At 43.1% G+C, this 13,678-nt stretch overlaps 1 protein-coding gene across 5 annotated transcripts in view; it reads right to left on the minus strand.

Annotated features, from left to right (window-relative positions):
- MYOF (myoferlin) overlaps positions 1-13,678 on the minus strand; it is a 177,612-nt gene that overhangs the window by 130,870 nt on the left and 33,064 nt on the right. The window lies entirely within an intron of this gene.

Consider the following 13,678-nt stretch of genomic DNA (forward strand, 5'->3'; position numbering starts at 1 on the left):
AATACACAGAAGAACTGTACAAAAAAGATCTTCACAACCCAGATAATCACGATGGTGTGATCACCTAGAGCCAGATATCCTGGAATGTGAAGTCAAGTGGGCCTTAGGAAGCATCACTATGAACAAAGCTAGTGGAGGTGATAGAATTCCAGTTGAGCTATTTCGAATCCTAAAAGATGATGCTGTGAAAGTGCTGTACTCAATATGCCAGCAAATTTAGAAAACTCAGCAGTGGCCATAGGACTGGAAAAGGTCAGTTTTCATTCTAATCCCAGAGAAAGGCAATGCCAAAGAATGCTCAAACTACTGCACAATTGCACTCATCTCACATGCTAGTAAAGTGATGCTTAAAATTCTCCAAGCCAGGCTTCAGCAATACGTGAACTGTGAAATTCCAGATGTTCAGGCTGGTTTTAGAAAAGGCAGAGGAACCAGAGATCAAATTGCCAACATCCGCTGGATCATGGAAAAAGCAAGAGAGTTCCAAAAAAACATCTATTTCTGCTTTGTTGACTATGCCAAACCCTTTGACTGTGTGGATCACAGTAAACTGTGGAAAATTCTAAAACAGATGGGAATACCAGACCACCTGACCTGTCTCTTGAGAAACCTGTGTGCAAGTCAGGAAGCAACAGTTAGAACTGGACATGGAACAACACACTGGTTCCAAATAGGAAAAGGAGTACGACAAGGCTGTATATTGTCACCCTACTTATTTAACTTATATGCAGAGTACATCATGAGAAATGCTGGGCTGGAAGAAGCACAAGCTGGAATCAAGACTGCCGGGAGAAATATCAATAACCTCAGATATGCAGATGACACCACCCTTATGGCAGAAAGTGAAGAAGAGCTAAAGAAAGTGAAACTTACTGAAAGTGAAAGAGGAGAATGACAAAGTTGGCTTGAAGCTCAACATTCAGAAAACTAAGATCATGGTATCTGGTCCCATCACTTCATGGGAAATAGATGGGGAAACAGTGGAAACAGTGTCAGACTTTATTTTGGGGGGCTCCAAAATCACTGCAGATGGTAATTGCAGCCATGAAATTAAAAGACGGTTATTCCTTGGAAGGAAAGTTATGACCAACCTAGATAGCATATTAAAAAGCAGAGACATTACTTTGTCAACAAAGGTCCATCTAATCGAGGCTATGGTTTTTCTAGTAGTGATGTATGGATGTGAGAGTTGGACTATAAAGAAAGCTGAGCACAGAAGAATTGATGCTTTTGAACTGCGGTGTTGGAGAAGACTCTTGAGAGTCCCTTGGACTGCAAGGAGATCCAACCAGTCCATCCTAAAGGACATCAGTCCTGGGTGTTAATTTGGAAGGACTGATGTTTAAGCTGATACTGTAATACTTTGGCCACCTGATGTGAAGAGCTGACTCATTGGAAAAGACCCTGATGCCGGGAAAGATTGAGGGCAGGAGGAGAAGGGGACGACAGAGGATGAGATCGTTGGATGGCATCACCGTCTCAATGGATATGGGTTTGGGTGGACTCCGGGAGATGGTGATGGACAGGGAGGCCTGCCGTGCTGCAGTTCATGGGGTCACAAAGTCGGACACGACTGAGTGACTGAACTGAATATTGCTAACAACTTGAACTGGATAATTCTTTGTTTTAGAGAACTGTCCTGTACCTTGTCAGGTATTCAGCACCCCTGGCCTCTACCTACTACAGCATCTCTATAACATTGCCAGTTGTCCCCCGATAGGTGAAAACATCACAGGTTGAGAACCATTGGATTGAACAAATCCTGTTCTAGACCTACCTCAGTGTCACAACTTCCTTTGAGATCTTGGCTAAGTCACCCAAATCTGAGCCCTCTTCATTATCTGCAAATCAGTAGTTTGAAATAATTCCTCAGACCCTTTTTAGCTCTGGAAGTCTGCTACTGGCTTACACATCAATGCCCCTAAAGTGAAAGTGAAAAGTGTTAGTTGCTCAGTCCTGTCCAACTCTGCAACTCCATGGACTATAGCTACCAGGCTCCTCTGTCCATGGGATTTCCCAGGCAAGAACACTGGAGTGTGTTGCCATTCCCTCCTCCAGGGGATTTTCCCAACCCGGATCTCCCACATTGCAGGCAGATTCTTTACTGTCTGAGCCACCAGGGAAGCCCCATCAATGTTCCTATGTATGTGTATTCAGAAAACTATCTCATGTTATATATTTCTCTTAAAGCCTTTGTTTGTTGATTTGTGGGGGGTGCAAAATACCTAGAATATCTCCATAATGAACAATCCAGAATAGGAGGCAAGCTTTCTGCCTTCACAGGCATTGGCCTATAACATCAGGAGTCACATGTAGATTCCCACAGAGTGTCAGGAGGAAAGGTGAGGCCAATAACAGAAATGTGGAATACAGTGAGTGTTAGATAAGACAGTAAGGAGTGATGGGATTGTGGTTAACTGGGGAGAGCAGGCTTGCCTAAAACACAAAGCCATCTGCTGGCCCTTTATGGCCCTGAAAGGTTTTGCAGCCTCCATTCTGACTCATCCGATATCTGGTCCTTTTCCTTCCCCATGAGAGGGTGTAAAGGATGGAACATATAACAGACCAGAAATGGAATGAAAATTCAGCAAATCACAAAGTCTGACCACAATTCTTTCCTCCAGGAATCTTTTGTCTCCTTTCTTAAGATTTGCTTTTTCATCATAAAATTTTTATAATAAGAATAATTATAATCTTATAATTTTATAATTCTTTCATCATAAAATTTGGGGGTCTGGGGGAAGGAGATGTGAAAGAAATCTTTCATTTCTTTTTATGCAATAAAGATGGTGTACGTTTAGATGAAAGCCTAGAAAGATTTTAATCCCCCAAATATTTTTCACAGTACAGTGAGCTGAAGAATTACAACTTCTAAGAGATTTCAGTGTAAGTTGAAGAACACATCCCCTGTAGTGAGTCTGAACTCTAAGGGACTCTGAAGGCAAGGCTGGCCTGGCCTGTTTCCTGTGATGTTGCCTGGATACAAAATACAGTGAGAGACTGGGAAACGATGACTTGGCCTCCTACACAGGGAATAAGAACAGTTCAGTCAGACCACAAGCCAATTTCCTTTAGTGACACTAAACCCCAAACCCTTTTTCCTTCATATTACTAATGCTATAAATATGCTAAAATGTTATGGTGTGACAGTAATAAGGAAACTTTGTCCTGTGTTTTCAAAGAACAATAAGAGTCTCCTCCATTGACTCCAGCCAACACTGAAACAGATGGACCACGTCTCAAAAAGAAACTTTATAGTGAAAGAATCTCAAGGCTCCTCTTTCCCTGTGGAGTTAATAGACAGCAGATGAACTCTGAAATGAAGAACCAGTCCTGCTCCCATTCCTTTCAGCCCACGAACGCTCATATAGTTTGTTGTTGGTTCTCTATGTGACATCAAACTCATTCTAAGCCATAGAAGCGACTACTTGAAAGTTAGATGTTAGGTTTGGGGAAAATAAAGAGTTTAAACCAGTCAACTCAATCATGCAAGTGTTGGTCAAGAACTTTTTTTTCTTTCTTGTTAAAACTGAGTCTAGTGTGTTTAAAAAAGAAATGGAAAACATTCTCCCCACGGGCCTGAACGCAAATGTTAACAGCCGCATGCCACTGCGGTGAGTAAGGGCTTTGCTGGCCGAGTTCTTAATCAGGGGAGCTCACATCTAGCAAGCTGTTCTGTGCACCAGGCCACAGCATAGGAGGGTTTACTGGAAATTCCCTCATGAAGGAAAGGAAAAATAAGTTGTGGAGGCTGGAAAGTAAATCACACACTGTTTCTGCTCCCTGGGGCTGCAGAACTCCAACTTTCTGTCCTCCTAGGGGGAATGATAAGCCCCAGCTGGGTCAGGGACAAACACTTTTCTGAATAACCCCCTGGTCTCCTGCAGGACCGTGACCTGCCCACCCTCTGAGGCACTGGGCTCTCTGCCAGCTGGCCTTTGTCATGTGAGCCAGGCTGGGAAGGCCAGTGGGGATGCTCGGCTGGCTCTGCTTCCTTCCACACACTTCTACCCGCCCTGGCCGGTATCAGTCAAGCTCTTCCCTTGGTTCCTGAGCCAAAAGGTGGGACAGCCAAGTCCCACACCTTGCTTTCTACCAGATGGGCAGCCATGGCAGCCAATCCCATCACAGGAAACACTGGCAGCCTCCTGGCTGGTCTCCCATCCACTTCACTTGTGGGGAACCCTCTGAGTCCCCCAGCCAGCCTACCCTTTCCCTCTGGATTAGCCCATAAAACTGTTCCTCAGAGTGTGGCTGCCCTGCAGCAGAGTCAGCAGGGCGGTTCCAGAATCCCAGGACCCTGAGTCACACTTTTCCTTTTGTTAATTCTCATACCCAGGAAGTTTGAGGAACAATCGTCTAGAATAGGTGGAGGGGTAGGTGGAGGGGTGGGTGGAGGGCTGGGGGGCAGGGAAGGCAGTTGGCAAAGCCAGATCTGGGGAAAGGGGAACATGTGCAGTTTTTGTTAAAAACCACACAGTGTGACCATACAGGTTCACATTTGAGAAACGGACATAGAAATCAATACTTTAACGGAATAAAGTAGGAAGCAGAACTCCATCAACACCTACTCGGCAGGCCTAGTTACCTGCACCCTCCCATGGCTTCCCCTCTTTACTCCACACTGAGACTGTCTAAGGGCCTTGAGGCCTTCATCCTGCTCAGTACAAGGAGGCAGGGGCTTCAGAAAACCTAGAAGCTCCTAGTCCATGCAGTGGTTCCCAAACCTAGCCATGCACAAGCCCCCTGAGTTGGGGTGTCACAAACTCCGTGTCCAGATTCTCGAATCACTGACCTAGCCTGGAGGCTGCAGTAGGATTTGCAGGATTCAGGGACAGCCCCTCTGAACCATAGCCCTTGCTACAGATGGTGTCACTTTAACAGGGGAAGGAGCTGAGTAGAAGCCCAGCTCTCCTCCCCAAAGCCCTCCAGGGCAGAGAGGCTATGAGGCCAGGGGTGGGTTAACTAGCCTAATTCCTGGCGTGTAGAAGATGTCCAAGAGTTACTTTTTGAATAAATGATGTAACTGGCTATTTTGCTATTTGTTCCTGACCAGTTCTGCTATTCATTCAATCCTCAAAGTTCTGACTCTGTGCGTGCCTGTTCTGGAGTTCAGCAGAACTCCCAGGCTCTGTCTCTAATGCCCTCATCCATTAGAACCAAGGTTGTAGTTTTCATTCATTCATCTATCCATCCATTCATCATTCATCAGTCAAGCACTTGGACCTTATAAAGGGGGGCAACATAACATAGTGATTAAGTAGTTGGATTTAAGCAGACCTGACTGATTCAGACTCATCCTCGTACTACAGACTGTGTAACTTTTCTGAGCCTCAGTTTTTTCATCTGCAAAGTGGGGGTGATGGCAGCTCCTACCTAACAGTGCTGTTATTAATGATTAAAGGGATGATCTAGTAAGTGGCTAACATTGCTTTTCATTATTACTTCAGACACTATTCTAGAAAAAGGGATCTTAAAAAAAAAAAAAAGAAAGAAAAAGGGATCTTAAAAATCACACAACTCCAAATCAGTGCTTACAGGGAAAGCTTGTCTGAACTCATGCACAGCATAAAGCACAGGGAGGCAGGTTTTTCTACGTGGAGTGTGGGCGGGCAGGCAGGCATGAAGGCATGAATGAACAGATAAAAATCCTTTGTAACTGCCCATAGCCATTTCTACACAATCACTGCGCAAAACTCTTAAAACTAATCCTTTCTCTTATATACATCAAATAGCTCCCTCCCCACCCTCAATGCTATATATACCGTGAATCTACACGGAAAACAATTTTTATTTTCAGGGTTAGACAGGAAGTAAATTTCAGCTGTAGCTGAATTCTCATAAAACCCAAATAATGGAATCAGAATGAATTTTTAAAGCCATAGGTCTCACAAGACATTTCATTATAAAACAGACCCCAGAACAATCCTTATATAAAAAGCCTTTCTAAACCAGCACATGTACACACACAAAAACACACTTTACCCTATCTTTTCTCCCTGTTTCCCCTGCTTCATTCTTCATCATACTTACAACCATCTGATAAACTATATGTGAATTTATTTTTTATTGTCTGTGTCTTCCACTCAGATGTGAGCCCCATGAAAGGCATGTAGAACCCCAGTACCTAGAGCAGTATCTGACACAGCAGGCATTACCAAACATTCGTTGAATGAATAAATTGATACATCACTGAAGACAGTCCAATGATCTTGCAAATGATTTATAGGTTACAAAGCTTCTTCTCCTAAGAGATAGTCTTCCAAGTGCCATTAGGAGATAATTACAGCTCTTGGCATTATGAAATGCCTTTCTCTTTCAGTCTCTCTGGGTGTTTTTCTCCAGGGCTATGATCCACCTTTATTTACTTGCAAGACGGTAACGGATGCCAGTAGGGCTGCGGCAGCTGCTTAATTGGTCTCCCCAAACAGTGGGTTCAGCCTTTCCAGCACCCAGAGCCAGCCAGCCCAAACCAGCTTTGATCTTTGCACAGCTCTGCTGCTTCATTGAAAACACAGAGGTCAAAAGAAATCAGAATTGGGAATTATGTTTCAAGTAACATCTGCCTCCAGTTTAGATTTTTACAGAGCCTCAGTAGCTACTCTAGAAGCTACTTAAACCCTTCTCAACAACCACAGTGGGGAAATGGAAAGGTCACGGGGACAGCCTCAATAAATCCCCCTGCCAGGTTTATACGTGGCAACAGCAGAACCCAGTCTCACCATTAGGGGAGATAAAAGTACTGAAAGCTTGAACACAAGGTCTTCTGTACATCAGAAAACAAAAATTTCTCATAAGCAATACCACACTGTCCCATCAAATTAATTTCATTCCAAACTGCAATTTTTCTCTTTTCTCTAAGAAAAAACAACAGAAAACAAACACAAAAATACCCTTGTCTAGGGACTCAGTATATTTCATAGCCCAGGCTTACCCTTTTTCTAATTCTATAGCCCTAAGTACCACCCTGTGTGTGTGTGTTATTTATAATATTCACTCACTTTCACATCCTGGCACCCTGACCCTCACCCAAACACGCATACACAGGAAATAAACCTTGGAAAGTCTGAGGTTAAATTCCGGATTTATCAAGTTAAATCCATGTGGTTCCAATTAAAGAGCTGGGTGACTTCAAGAAACTTGGTAAACCTCTCTGAGCCATATTTTCCTCAACTTTAAGATGTCAATAAGCCTGTCTGACTGAAAGTCATCATAAAGATTTAAACCAAATATGTGTGGAGCAGTTTTAACACAATTCCTGGTCTATGGTAAGCCCATAATAGATATTAGATATTATGTTGTTCATCATGAAATTTATGTTTTTCTTAATTATATTAAATTTGCCCTTTATTGAGGAAGTAATCCAGCAACCATTATAACGATAAAGACTCTTGCCAAAGGCCACCCAACCAGTAGGTAGCAGAGCCAACATCCAAACTAATCTCATGATCACACAGCTGACCACTTGTCTCCATCACTTCTTATGCAAGAACTTGGGTAAATTTCCTCTTAGATATATTGTGAAGTTGTTATATCCTTCTCAGACATAAGCAAAACAGATGATTTACTTTCAGATGATGTCGCCAACTTTGCACTGCATTTGTGTGGGGGTACATGTGACGGTTTCGAATGTACAAGTACATACATATGGAGGGGAAAAAAGAGTACTAGAAACGCAGACTCTTAGATAATTATGGTCATTTTATCTCAGACATTGTAATTTGCATCTCTACCCATTCAGTTTGGATTTTAATACATCTTGCACTTCTCTACTTTACATGCTCAAGCTACCTTCCCAAACCTGTAGAATATAATACCTGTTCCATTGTCTATGCCCACTGATAATACCCTAATAGTGCATTTGTTTAATAATGATTTTTCTGTTTTTTTTCTTCACAATACTGAGGTAAAATCCTTCTGAGTACCTTGTTGTTGTTTAGTTGCTAAGTCATGTCTGACTCTTTGAGACCCTAAGGACTGTAGCCCGCCAGGCTCCTCTGTCCATGGGATTTCCCAGGCAAAAACACTGGAGTGGGTTGCCATTTCCTCCCAGACTACTACCTACTGCTCATGAATTAGGAGGTTTTCCCACTCCGGATGGTGGGAATATTAACTGTCCTCAGCCCTCGGGTAGTTGCCTCACTGACCAGTACTCATCTGAAGAGTCTAGAGGAACCCTTTGTAAACCTTAGGAAGGGTGTGGGTGTGTGTGTGGGGGGGGTGTGTGTGTGTGGGTGTGTGTGTTACATGGCTGTGTGTATGACTCTAGACTCCCACCTGCACCTCCTCAATTTGGAAGACAACTAGGATCTGCCCATTTAGCACTGCAGCCTGGAAATGCTCTCCAGGCCAGAAGCCAGGTCACTCAGGGAACTCAGCTCATTCACCCCCCTTCTGGGGATCACTGTCCTGTGCTGCCAGTGCCCAATATCTGAAGCCACTGCAGCATGTAATCTCATCTACTTTTTTGATTGTGTCAGCTGAGAGGGCAAACCTGGTCCCTGCTACATCATCTTGGCATGAGCAGCACACATGCTGATCTGAAAACGTGTCAGTATCTTTCATTCCTACATTTCCAGGCTCCTGAAGACGATTTTTCTTTAGAAACCCAAGTGGAGTGCCAGCAGGGTCAGGATGTCAAGGGATCAGGGTCTCAGCCTCAACCCTTCTGAGCCTCAGGTCTCGTCTCCACTTCTTAAGGTCATCGTGAAGATCACATGAGATGAGATACCTTCTCTGAACTCATCTTGTAGGGAATGAGCTTAAGTGATTTATTATTCAGCAGCATGAAATGACTGCTTAAACTCTTACCTAGGAAGGAGGTACCAATCTTCTGATAATGAGTGGGGGTTTCTTTTTTTGGCAAGATTAGAAAAATTTAAGCTAGGGAGTTCCGTAGTGGTCAGAATTCAGTGCATTCACTCCAGTGGCCCAGATTCAATCCCTGCTCAAGGAACTGAGATTTTGCCAGCCTCATAGTACAGCTATGAAAAGGTAAAAGATAATCATTCCACCTACATTTTGGCTCCTCTAGGTGGTCAGAGGTTGTCAGTATAATGGAAAAGTCAAGAGCACAGGTCTGGCTGTAAAAGTTAAGAACACACCTGCCACATACCTGCTGTGTGACCTGAGCAGATGCCTAAACCTCTCTGAGAAAAAAACTGCATGTGTGTGTGTGAGGAACTGGTGGGATAAAGTGTTTGAAGGGTTCATTAAGGGACAGCCACATTGCCTGTCTGCAAAGGGAACTCTCATTCTTCAGTTGCTGGGAAAAGCCTTCCACTCTGACATTTCAGCTAAATATACCATTTCATGTTCATCACGTGACCAAGGGTTCCTCTGGCTCTTCCCTCACCTTCTTTCGGTTCACAAGGCTGGTTGGATGACTGTAAAATGAGGAAGAACAGAGAGAGTCTGCACAGAACAGCCCCACCAGCTCCCTACGCCTGGGGCGGGAAGCACAGAACAGCCCCATCAGCTCCCTACACTGCTGATGCGCCAGAGCTGTGAGGGCTTAGACTGCCCGGTCCAGTTCCTGTGGGTGTAGGCTCCAGTGCAGTTTGCTTACATGACCCGGGGGCTGCAGACTCTGAAAGAGAGCTCTGTTTACATAGTCGGTCTCCTTGGCAACAGGAAAGTCCACAGGCAGGACATGCCTTACTCCTATAATCCTTTGCCCCCACCCAGTGCTTCCAGGTGAAGAAGAGCAGTGAACACAGTCCCAAAGCCAGATCTTTAGTAGAAAAGCCTAGCTGAAAACTCAAGGCCAAAATACACAAATATTTTGGACAAACAGACCTAAAACATTGCCCTGCTGTCATCCAAGAGGCCCCTGTGTTTTCAACAGCTATAAAATAAGTGTTCTCCCAGTATTGTTTTCCCTGCTTCCTAACTGATTCCTACATCCAACCTCCCCACAGAAAGCTTAAGCAATATTTTAAAAATGAAAGTTAGATTCCACTCAGTCCTTTTAGTGGATTTCCATCCTGCTAGCAATGAAATCCAAAGCTTGCCCTGTGGCTCAACAAAGCCAGGTATGTTGCGGCTTTGCTGATCTCATCTCCTTCCCCTGTCCCAGCCCTCTGACCTCCTGATCTTGCTCCAATACCCCAAGGACACTTCTGCCTCAGGGCCTTTGCACCTGTTCTTCCCTCTGCCAAGAATATTCTTTCCCCCAGAAAGCTGCATGGCTCATTCTTTCACTTTGTTTGGGTGTCTGCTCAAGTGCCACCTTATTACCACCTCATATAAAACTTCCCCCCACTCTCAGTAACTATCCTTTAACTCTAGTTTTATTCTTGGGCTATGACAGTTTTCTCCATAGATTACAGCATTTCAGAGGACCTGATCTATTATATATTTCTTCATACGTTTGTCCGGAGAAGGCACTGGCACCCCACTCCAGTACTCTTACCTGGAAAATCCCATGGACAGAGGAGCCTGGTGGGCTGCAGTCCACGGGGTCGTTGCGAGTCAGACACAACTAAGCAACTTCACTTTCATGCACTGGAGAAGGAAATGGCAACCCACTCCAGTGTTCTTGCCTGGAGAATCCCAGGGACGGGGGAGCCTGGTGGGCTGCCATCTATGGGGCTCCACAGAGTTGGACACGACTGAAGCGACTTAGCAGCAGCAGCAGCAGCATATATTTGTCTTTTTTTTTTTTTTCCTGTCTCTCTCTCTCTCCCAAGTATGTAACATTCAGGAAACCAACAACTTTGTTTCAAACAGATGAGAGTTCTCAGGCCAGCCTGCCAGGCTTTACTGCCATGTTAAAATAGAGGAAGCATAAAGTAATGAGGCCTGAACCAGGCTGGTAGGTGTGACCAAAAGTAAGAAGCACATGGCACAGCAGAAAGAAAGGAAAGCAAGAGCTGGCAAAACAGATTGGATGGGAGGTAAAAGGCAGAAGATCCAGACAGACCTGACTGAGGTTTAGAGGCCAGTGGTCACTCTCCACCACTCCGGCGGCCACCAGCCACAGGTGGTGACGAAACACTTAAAATGTGGCTAGTCTGGACAGAGATGTGCTGTTGGTGTGAAATACACACTGGATTTCAAAGACTTAATAAGGAAATATGTATGTGAAATGTCTCGATTTTTAAAACATAGATTACATATAGAAATGATAATATTGGATATATTCAGTTAAAATATAGCATTACAATTCTCATCGGTTTCTTTTTGTTTTATAACATGACTACTAGAAAAAAAATTTTTTTTAATATTTATTTCTTTAGCTGTGTAGGGTCTTAGTTGCAGCACACAGTTTAGTTGCCCTGCAGCATGTGGGATCTTAGTTCCCCGACCAGGGAACAAACCCATGTTCCCAGCAATGGAAGGTGGATTTTTAACCACTGAAACACCAGGGAAATCCAGAAAATTTTTAATTACACATGCAGCCTGCATATATTTCTATTGGAGAGGGCTGGTCTAGAATATACACAGTGGTACCACTTGCAGAAAGAGGAGAAGAAAGAAGAGAAAGGACCATTAGTAGTAATAGATAGAAGGTTATAGTGAGGCTCAACTACTTGCTTTCCTAGAACTTTGAAATCAGTGAAATAAAACTGTCCTTGGAGAGTTGGGGTGAGGCTAGAAAATCACATACTTGCTTCAAAGCTGAGATGTACAGCATAACCTTAAAAAGCTAGAATGTTTTTTGATCTAAGAGAATAGGGTCAAAACCTGTCAAAATGTATTTATGTAGCTTAAGGTGGGGAAAAAAATGCGTCGGTCACAAGAGGCAATGGTCAGCAATGCTACACGGGAGAAAGGATTTTGTGAAAAGTGACATAGGTACTATCTATCAAAGCACTGTCCAGGCTATCAGCCTGATGCCAGGAAGCAGAAGACCCTGATGACTAGGATGACCATGTATCTTTCTGTGCAACCCAAGTCACTGCTGACAGCAAAAGGGACATCATAAATCATTGTGCTGGGATAATAAACCAGGACGATCCAAAGTAAATCAGAGTATATAGTCACCCTATCTCAACTAATTTATTCTAATTTATTGCTCTCATTGCAGCCTTCTGATCATACCAAATGTACACGAGGCTAAGACATACATTTGAAAATAAATTCACATTACTAAACACTGGGATGCTTCTTCAACTGATGTGGGCATTTAATATCAGGCTTCTTACCCTCTCCCCCAATCCTGTTACTAACAGTACATCTTACAGGCAATGATGTCTTATAATCAACAATACAGAGTAACTTGGTTTCCCATGTGATATGACATGAAGGAAAATAGACATTGCTCCAAAGAAGACAAACAGATGGCCAGAAGGCATATGAAAAGATGCTCAATGTCACTCATTATTAGACAAATGCAAATCAAAACTACAATGAGATATCGTTTCACACCAGTCAGAATGGCCATCATCATGAAGTTTACAAATAACAAATGCTGGAGGGAGTGTGGAGAAAAAGGAAGCCTCCTCCATGGTTGGTGGGAATGTAAACTGGTATAGCCACAACAGAGAACAGTATGGAGGTTCCTTAAAAAAACAAAAATAGGGCTATCATATGACCCAGCAGTCCTACTCCGGGGCATCTATCTGGAGAAAACCACACTTTGAAAAGATACACGCACCACAGTGTTCACTGTATAATAGCTAAGACATGGAATCAACCCAAACGTCCACTGACAGAGACAAATGAACACAGCAGATGTGGTACATACATACAGTGGAATATTAGCCATTAAAAAGGAGATAATGCTATTTGCAGCAGCATGGATGGACCTTCAGATTATCATACCAAGTTGAGTAAATCAGAGAGAGTATTGTATGATATTACTTAGACATAGAATCTTCAAAATGATACAAATGAACTTCCTCACAAAACAGAAATAGACTCACAGACTTAGAAAATTTATGGCTACCAAAGAGTAAAGGTGGGAGATGGGGAGGGGTAAAGTAGGAGTTTGGGATTAACATATATACACTACTATATTTAAAACAGATGCTCAGCAAGGACCTACTGTATAGCACAGGGAACTCTGTCAATACTCTAATAACCTACATGGGAAAAGAGTCTGAAAAATAGATATATGTATATGTATAACTTAATCAATTTGTTGTGCACTTGAAACTAACATTGTAAGTCAACTATACTACTCTAACACTGTAAACCAACTAATATAAAATTTTTTAAAAAAATTTAAATTTATTAATCAGAGAGCAGGAATGCCCTCCTCAACCAGGCAATTAATTTCCATTGGAAAATAACAAGTATTATAGTTTCAGAATTGAACAATTCTTACGGAGCTTAGTTAACTTGAATTTATAACCTAAGACTGCATTCCGAGTCTAAGGCCAAAGTCTAGATCAAGGACTGGAATGAATTTACTGGAGTCATTCTGTCCCATGGGAACCTCACCCTTACCCAGGAGACGACACTCTGAACCATTCCTGATCACTACCATGATTCTTTCCCGTCTGAAACTGGTAGAGGCAGTGAGACAAGGAATCTGGTTTCAATTTGTGAGACATTAAAATGGAAGCAGTGCTGGAAAGAGAACTTGAATGAGATGTACATGGGGCACACGTAAACAGAAGAAGAAATGATTTGTGTCCAGTAAAGCTACAGTTTGGATAACCATCAGTGCCTACATGTAATTAACAAAGAAACTGCAGGAGTGTGAACAGGTTCCTCTGTAAGTACCTGT

The sequence above is a fragment of the Ovis canadensis genome, chromosome 22, assembly GCF_042477335.2.
Source record: "Ovis canadensis isolate MfBH-ARS-UI-01 breed Bighorn chromosome 22, ARS-UI_OviCan_v2, whole genome shotgun sequence".
In the NCBI taxonomy this organism is placed as follows: domain Eukaryota; kingdom Metazoa; phylum Chordata; class Mammalia; order Artiodactyla; family Bovidae; genus Ovis; species Ovis canadensis.